This window comes from Cyrtonyx montezumae, unplaced genomic scaffold (genome assembly GCF_038088225.1).
Source record: "Cyrtonyx montezumae isolate F1298 unplaced genomic scaffold, pur_monq_1.0 scaffold_23, whole genome shotgun sequence".
NCBI lineage: Eukaryota > Metazoa > Chordata > Aves > Galliformes > Odontophoridae > Cyrtonyx > Cyrtonyx montezumae.
This window is the reverse complement of record NW_027071970.1, coordinates 3,155,494-3,164,722: the sequence shown is the minus strand read 5'-3', so window position 1 is coordinate 3,164,722 and position 9,229 is coordinate 3,155,494.

Here is a 9,229-nt window from a genome sequence, read left to right as displayed (position 1 = left end):
TGCATGCTGCAGCTGCTGTTCCGTGCCCACTGGTTCTTGTGGTCCCCAAATACCCAATGAAGCAGAGCCCCATGGCCAGGACAGTGGCACTGCACCATCCTCTGACTTCGAGAGCATCTCCATCCATACCTCTGCACCCCCATGGGTGCAGGCTCTTCAGCAGCCTGGTTTTGCACAAAACCTCCCCATATCCATCTCTGTGCAACTCCCAGTCAAGCAGATTTCCTGCAAATTCAGAAAATCAATGATTACCTCTGGAAGTATTCATTAGAACTCAAGAGTCAATAAACAAAGGCTGTGAGTGCCCTCTATTCATTACACTCAGCAGCACCTACCAATTATTCCCTCTGCTAAGCCAGCCCCAGCCAGCGGTGGGGGGATTTGGGCTGCACACTGAGGACACAGAATTCCTTGGGTCCATCCCTCCCATGCTAGCATTCATCTCTCCCTTTGGAAACATCCGTTTCATGGAAAGGTTTTCCCACTGAGAAGCTCCCAAGAACAACCCAGCACCATTCCTTCACTGGGGTCACTTCACTGTGCTCGGTGCTGGGACACCCAAGGATGAGGCTTTGGAGGTGACTTTGGAGGGGAGAGAGGAAAAGGAAAGGAGAAAAAGCCCTTTCTTCCTTGAAGCAGAAGTAGGGAGATGCACTGCCCTACAGATGTGGGGAGGTGGACATTTTGGAAGCTGGCAGCATCCAGCCATTGTCACCAGGTTGACATCACCTACATGGTGACAGGACATTCCCATCCCAACCCATCCTATGCCACCCAGTCCCTCCTTCCATGGGGCTGCCCCATCCCACCCCAACTCAACCCATCCCTCCCTTCCACGTAGACCTCAGCCAAGCTTTGGAGCAGGCTTTTTCCAAGTGTCCATTCTGTACACTTTCATGGCCTTGTGCACTGCGCAGGGGGACAGGCACCCGTCTTGCTTATGTAGCAATTAGACGTGTTCAGATTAATCAGATAATTAAGCAGAAAGGCACTAATTGAATAAACAGGAGAACTGAATGCCAATGTCATGGGGAGAAAGGAGGCTGGGGGACAGCGCTGCCGTGCCAGCTCTCAGAGCTGCGTGGAAAAAGGGGAGGATTTGGGGAGCAGACACTCCCTGCTGAGACACAGTAATGGAACACGGAAATGTTTTACTGCGCTGCGATTTTATATATTTTTGAATGCAGCTGCAGCTCCATTCCATTCCGAGCTAATTTAAGCACCAGTTAAACCAGACTAAATTACAGCCCCGGGAACCGATGTGACAGGGAAGGCGTCCAGGAGCCCCAAATCTGCTGACCTTGCTGTCTCCTTCCAACTGGACTAAGAGCCCCTGGCAAAACGTCACCGTATGTCACTGAGGGACTGCAAGCAACCCTCGGTGCCCTCTGGTCCCCAGCTGAGCAGGGCAGGATCCCGTTGTGCCAGGGAGCAGCAGGACCAGCCCCAGAAACAGGGGGCAAGCAAGACCCAAGGGAAGGGATGTGGAAGGGATGTGCCACCCAACTTGTGGAACCCACAGCCCCTTTAGTTGCTCCTGCAGAGCAAGAGGTCGCCTGAGACAACAAAGCAGCAAAGGTCAGGGGAGCAGAAACTGTCCGCCCTCAGATTTATTTATTTTTTAATACAATAAAGGGAGATTATTGGATACAATTAATTGTTCACACTGTACAGAAGATGAAAGTGTGGGGAGTAAGCAGATGCCAGTCACGATTCGGCGCTCATTAAGGCAAGAGCGGGATTCATCTCGTACACATGATTAACTCCTGGCCGCTGATGATTTACATGGCAGATGATCAAAAGAGAATTAATTACCCCACAAATAGGGCTGCCTCCAGCCCGACCTCAGCAATGCTGCCAACGGTAGAACCCTCGGTCCCCAAAACCATATCCACAGCCACTGCACTGCTCAGACAAACTGCACCACAGCCATTCCCTGCGAGCAGCCACGGAGCAGAAGATCCAGGCACCTCCCTCCACCACCAGGACTGCTCTGCCCACTGGGTTTCTGCATCCAACATGGACATGGCATACTCAAACCTACAGAGCCCAGCCCAGCCCAAGCTAGGACATCTGCTGCTCGGATAATGAACCTGTGCTGATTGTCACCTTCATTTTTAAGATATCAACTCCTGCAGGAGTCACCTTCAGCACCAGGAGGTGGCCCCTCCCAGGGTAGTGGGAGATGAGCTGATTGCCTGCAGCTGATTAGCAATTAGCCCAGCATGCTCTAGCTGTAAATACTGACACCAGGGCTGGGCAGGAGGCACGCTGTGGGGGGAGGGGGTCCCGAGTGCTGATACTGATAAGGAGAGGGCCACGCAGCCCCTGCATGGAGGAGCAGACTCAAAAATATCCAAAATCCCAAGGATTTTGGCTGCCTGCAGCACTCGAGTCCCAGAGAGCACTGCATCCTTCTGTCTGCCCAACGGCATAAGAATTGTGTCTTTAATCCAGGGCTGGGATATTGGCCTGTAAATAACGTAACAGATTTACAGATCGGCCACCACTAGTGCTACGAGCCAGGGGATCCTGAGGGACAGCTCCTGTTCCAGCCCCAAGGGGCACAGAGTCCCCAGGAGGCATGGGGCTGGGATGATGACAGGTTTCCAGCCCCGTGAGTCTGAACTGAGCCCAGCTCACCCAGTGCCATTGCCACCAGGGCCGTGAGGTTGGCACGCACCCGTCACAGGTTTTACATCTCTCTGCCCATGGCTTTTAGAGGCACTCAGCTGCAGATTGTCCCTGTGACACAAGTCCCCATTCCCAGGGGCTTTAAAAGCCTCAGTGTAAAAGAAATTAATAACAAAGTGAATTGTACTTGAGCTCAAGAGCTGTGGCAGTGCGGGTGAGCGAGACGCGCTCCATGGCCCCGCAGTGCTGGCAGTGATGGATGAGGCCACTTCCAGAGCAGAATGAACCAGGGTGGCATGAAACCAAAGTATGCCAAGGGCCAGTGGCCAAGACACTGTATGCAGAAGTCTGATGGCACCATAGCAGTTGGTGGGAGGCCGGGCTCTGCCAGCCCTGCTGCTGCAGACTGGGAGGGATGGGTTCTCCCTTTGCTGTCCCACGAGATTTGAATGGATGTTCAACCCTTGAGTCACTGCTCTCCATTTTCACGCTGCTGCTGGCCCATGGTGTTTGCTTCAAGATGACCAGAACTTGGAGAATCTCAAGCCAAAATCTCTACAACTGCGGTTGGAGGCTACGAGGGGTTCATCCTCAGCCTTTCCCTGGTCAGCAATGCAGAAATCACCAGCTCTCTGCAGAGTGGAGGTATCGGTTGCCCAGGGAGGGCAACTCATTTCACAGCTGGGATCCCCCATCGTCTGACAAGGCCAGAAATCACCTGCTCTGTCTTCGAGCAGCAGTTCAAAGCCTTTACAACACTCTCAAGATTAATTAGCAGCTGAAAAATAATCCAGGATAAGTCATATCAAGGCATAAGGACCATGACACAGCTGAGGAGCCAATGCAGCACAAGGGTCCACGTTCCTGGTTAAATCCAACCCCTTCCAGGAAAACACATCCTCTTCCCATACAAAACAGGAGCTAATTCCCACTGGAGAGACATGGCAAGCAACCCAACCTTAGGCTGAGGCAGAACTCTGAAGGCTCCTGCTCATGTTGGTCCCATTCCTGCAGAGCCCTGCCCCTCACAGGTGCACACAGAGCCCAGAAGACCTCCAACATGCCCCAAAACATTGGGCTCACACTCTGGACTCTCCTCATGGCACTGATATCTCTGCTCCAATGACTGTGGCTGTCCCCCTGCCATTGCTGCAGGACACACAGAGCTCCCCCTGTCCCATAGCTCCCTCTGCATGGAGCCATCACCGCTTTATTTCCAAAACCCCTCTCCCCAGGCACCTCCTCAAAGCATTCACAAGTCAGAAATAAATAATCAGCGACAGCAAACTGGCTGCACCAGAACATTTATTTCATATAATGCACCATTTATTTTCAATTATCCCGGTGCTTTCCCCTCTCCCTCCCCATGCACTTGGCAGGTCGCTGGTGGAAAGTTTGCAGAGTTGCAGACATATGAGATGCACCAGGGAACGGGGAGGGACGGCAGCAGGGTGGGAAGGACGGACAGCTCAGGGACGTGGGAGCTCTTGGGTTGGGTTGTGGTTTCCAAGCTGGTGACAAAACCACCAATCCCACCCCACGTGGCCAAGGGACCTTCACACATCCCCATGCCGTTGGGTGGGGATGGGGCTGTGCTGCTGCACTGCCTTACACCCGTGCTCCCACCAGCTCTGTTATTCCCACCTCTGTCTCAGCCAAAGCCATTTAAAGCTCTCTGCCATTTCATGAAGGATTTTCCAGCAGGGTTCAGAGTCTAACATTTGTATCGAGAAGCCCCAATTTATTGGATTAATGCTGCAGACCAAAACCACGGCTGCTTAACGATTGGAGGATCTCTATTTTAGAGCAACGTAACTAATAAGGCCATTAATACAAACCGGGCTCGCTCCTGACATTTATATCACCGTAAATCTCTCTCAGCACTGGAATTATTTATGCCATCCCAGGCACTCGAGCAGTGCTGTCGTCTTTTATCAGGCTGAAAGATTTAAGCCAAGAGACAACGATGCTAACTGTAATGAAAGGGAGCACGAGCAAAGCGAGGACAGCAAGGCCACGACCTGACCAGAGCGTGCCAGGTGCAAATGCAAACCCTGCCCTTGGGCTTTGGGGGGGCAGCTCCCCATTTCCAACAGCTATAAGGTCAGGGCATCTGCAGCCCCAGTGCTTAAAGTCAAGTCCTTTAGGATGCATCTGTGCCTCAGGTCTGTCCTGAGCAAAGAAAACTTGGAGAGAAAAGCAAATCAATCTGCACAGAGCAAGGCGGCTCAAAAACCCAAAAAGCAGCCCCAAGCAGCACAGGAAACTGTAAACAGGGAGAGGAGAGGGTGTGGGTGGTGGGAGCAGAGAGCAGCCTGCCAGCCCTCTGTGTGCACTAATTATTTCTGGCATTATCTGCACCGCCAGATAAGGTTTTCATTAATAAACTCAAAGAGGAGCAGGGGGTGTGGGGGAGAAGGGAGAAGCAGCAGCAGCTGAGAGCTGCAAATTGGCCACAACCAGCAGCAAAATGCAGTCAGGTGCAGGGAGCAGTGAGGGGCCCGGCAGCAGCAGTGGCAGCACTGGGGACACAGGGGACAGTAATTAGCCACAGCCCTTCCCCTGCTCACCGCTGCTTCTCAGGCTGCCTCCTAATTCTATGCATGTTGGAAAACAAAACAGTAATCTTTCATAAGCAGAGCCTTATTAAGCCCACTATCTGCAGTTATTTAATTGCACGAGATAAAGCCAGGGCAGCCCGGGACGCAGGGTCAGGGAGCTGCATGCAGGCAGGTGTGCACACTCAGGGTGATGGGCTGCAGGGATGCTCGAGCCACGGATTTTAACTTATCTCGTGCAGGTTGTGCAAAAAAAGGGGAGAAAGGGGAACCCCAGATCTTGCTCACAGCACTGGGTGGCAAGGGGCAGGATGAGGCACGGTGGGGCCAGCGTTGTGCATTCGGATGGACTTAGAGGAGGCAGCAGGGTGGATGGATGGGGTCATGAAGCCACAGCAATTAGCAGGAGCAGGTTGGTCCCCTCTTGGCCTCGGTTTCCATGGCAACGGGGTGGTTCAGCACGTTTCTCCATGCACAACCTCACCGCAAAGGTCAGGGCAGCGTGGCAGAGGAAGACGCCTGGTCCTGCTGAAACAGAATATCGTGGCCAATCATTAAAACCTGGACAAAAGAGCATAACCTTCCCAAAAAGCTCAACCCTGACATGGCCTCCACCCCGAACAGCCACCTCAGGGTGCACACACCAGGGTCAGCAGGAGTCCTTTGCTCTATTTCCATTGCTCACACCCAGTGTGAGTGGTATTTCCAGCAGCCTCGCTGCTCCCCTGGGCCCAGGTCACTGCCCTCTCTGAGTGCTGCTGGGAGGACACAGCATCCCAAATGCACAGGTGTACAGCTCTCCTTCGAGCCCTTTGCTCTCCAAGACACAGAGCCCCGCGGTCTCTGGCAAACTGCATCTGTAGGGGGAACAGAGTGAGATTGGGAAGGGGGGGGAGAGGATTGCTGTCTGCTCTGTTGCTCTCCTTAAGCCACAGGCTTTGCAAAAGAAGAGAGAGCTGCACAGAGGCGAAAGGACAGTGTTTCCTGCAGCAGAGCAAGTTGCTTTCCTGGTAAATACTTCATTAGGGGTCAAACTGCTAGCCCAGGGAGTTCTACCTGCAGAGATCCAGAGATTTATCATGTTTGAAAAGGCAGCATCTTATCAGAAAGGATTTCCTTCTGCCTGAAACCAGGAGTGAGTCTGCATTCATGCCCAGCTGTTTAAAACCAGCACAAGCTGATGGATGCCCTCGTGCTGCTCCAAGCAGAGCAAGCTCAGGGACTGGGGAAGACTGGGGCCCTTGTTCTGCTTTTGTTCAGTGAGCAGAAGGTGCAGGGACCACAGGTGCTCTCCCAGCCTTACAGGAGTCTTCCAGCTGCCAAGTGTCATAAGAACTCCCTTTTCCAGATGCTGGTAATGGCAGTGACCTATCCTGCTTGGCCATAATTAGCTACAAAATCACTACAAACCCATGTGACCGAAGAACACTTAAATCCCCCCAAAACGGAGCTGAGCTGCAAGTAAGCAAGCAGAATCCATCCTGGCTAATTATTTGCTCTTAATTGTCAAAAAATAGATGGATTGATGAAAGGAGTCAGTAAGCAGAACGACAGCACGAGTGTACTTGAAGGCAAGCGCTGTAACAGGATCCGAGAGCAAGGCTTGTCATAATCCACGGGCTGTTAATTATCTAAACACTGGTCCCTCGGAGCTGCATGAGTGAGGATTAATTAGTTTTTGAAATAATAGCTAAATTGATACTGTGAAGGAGTTTGGGTTCCAAAATAATGGCTGAAAATTAGCCAGCTTGCTTCTCCACTTCTCTTCGCCACGCTCAGAAGGACATTTGTCTCTGTTGTTTTTCCAGAAAAGGGCCATTAATCACAGCAGCAGATGGCCCTTCCCAGACCTGTCGTGCTGCAGAGAGACAAAAGGAAGGCGGAGGAGAAGGAGGAAGCAATCACCTACAAGTGTTGGGAGAAAGAAATCCTCAGGACCAGCGATGAGCAATAATGGAGAGCATCCCCCAGGAGAGCAGGGTCTGCCCAGAGTAACTCCTGGAGGCAGAGGACGTCTCCTGCAACATGCAGGCGCCTACAGGAAAGGGTCTGACCGTCTCTAAACCAAATTTCCTTCATCCCCAACCCACCCCACCCACATCCCTCAGTGCCACATTCCCACAGCTCTGGAACACCTGCAGGGCAGGGACCCCACCTCTCCCCAGGCACAAGTGTCAGTGCATCACTGCTCTTTTGGAGAAGAAACTTCTCCTCGTGTGCTCTGCCCATCCTCCTGCCAATGGGAGGCACAGAGCCTTTCCTTCCCCTCTGTCCCCCATTGCTCGTTTTTGGGGCAGCCTGGGAAATCAGCTCGGTGTTGCAGCAGGGAGGGAGCAGCCAGCTGAAGGCTGCAGCATTAATCACAGCAGCCTCCCTGCACGGAGCTCGTTGTCTTGAAAGAGTGTCTGCTCCATCAGGTACGCACAGCTAACACGTGTGAAACCCTTCACAGTGTTTATTGATGTACATTGCCTTGGCTTTTACAGCATTATAAATAACAGGGGAGAGACAGGCGTCCGTCCCCTTATCAGCTATGACAGCGCTCTGCACAGAGGTCCTCAGCTCTTGGGCAGAGAGGAGGGGATAAATGTTTGGCTGGGGGAAATCTCCCTCCTCCAGCACCTTCCAGAGCCACAGGGAAAACACAGACCCCCTCTGTGAGTGTGTCCTCTGCAATAGGGATCTCACTGACCCAAAGGAGGGCAGCTGACTGCCAGGACTGCTCTCTCTCTGCACCGCTTCTCTGTAAGATCAAAACTCAGCGGCTTGGTATGCTACACAGGAGGCTTAAGCAGAGCTCAGAGGAAAGATCCTATTAGATAAGAGTGAGCCCAGCAGCCCCGAAGCAGAGGGAAGCTGCTCCATCTCTGGGAGGCTTGGTTTATCAGCACAGGGCTCAGGCACACCGAGAACCCACCGCAGAGTCAGACAGCGAGCAGCAAACATCTCATTAGTTACAGTGGGGCTCCTGCTGCTCTGCCAGCCAGCACAGGGCCTGCTCAGAATGGGGAGCAGAGTTCCCCCTGGAAGAAGATGAAAGACAGCACAGAGGGGGGGAGCACACCTTGCAGCTGCCGGTGCAGCACCGTCCTCCTGCTCCTGGTCTCACTCCACTGCGATGCCTCAGCCAGATTAATCACCACACCACGGGCAAGACAAGTCAAGTGGATGCCGTCTCCTTGGCCATTACTCTGATTTTTCATCCTTCACTTGCCGTGAATAAAGAAATGAGAATGAGAGCAACAGCCCACAGCCCAGCCCAGGCTGCTGTGCACAGTCAGCTGCACAGCATCCATCCTCAGCAGCCACAGCGTGGCAAGGAGCTCTGCTGCTTGCTTTGCCCTTCATCGTCCAGCAAACACTGATTTATTTCCAGGTGCCGAGAAGCAGCGTGGCTTGGGAGCATCCCTTCAGCAAAACAGAGCCTGGTGGTGTCCCCTTCTCCTGCAAAGGACCAGGAGCAATTCCTGCCTTTGGGTGCCTCCACCAGAAACTGAAGTGAGTGTGGCAGCAGTGTTCTCAGCGTGGGCTCTTCCACCCTCCCAGTTCTCCCAGTCCAACCCCAGGTTTTCTGGGCTTCCCAGCACAGTGAGTGCTGTGGGGAGAGCACTTCTCTGGATTCCCCTGTAGCTTTTTTTCCTAGCCCTGGGGAGAAAGGTGACTTTTCATTCCTTTTTAAAAGGTGATTAAATGCTGCATTTGTAAAAACACTTCATTCTGGGAAACAAATTATGTAAAATACACTCAGTGGGATCTAATACGAACTGATACTATCAGCTAGCAACAGGGGCTCTGCTGCCAGGATTTGCTTTCCAGGGGCAATGCTGAGCTGCCTGGACAACCCACTGATCCACTCCAGACCAGGGTCTCGCAGTCTCCTGGTGACCCTGAAGCATGCATGGGAGGAGCCAGCTGCCTGCAGGCACCTACCTGCCAGGCCACGTCTCTGCTGGGCGCCCCTTGGCCAGCAGGGCAGCGAGGGACAGGCCAGCCTGAACAAGGCAGGGCCGCCATGCTTAGGTCTGTTAGTCTGGCTC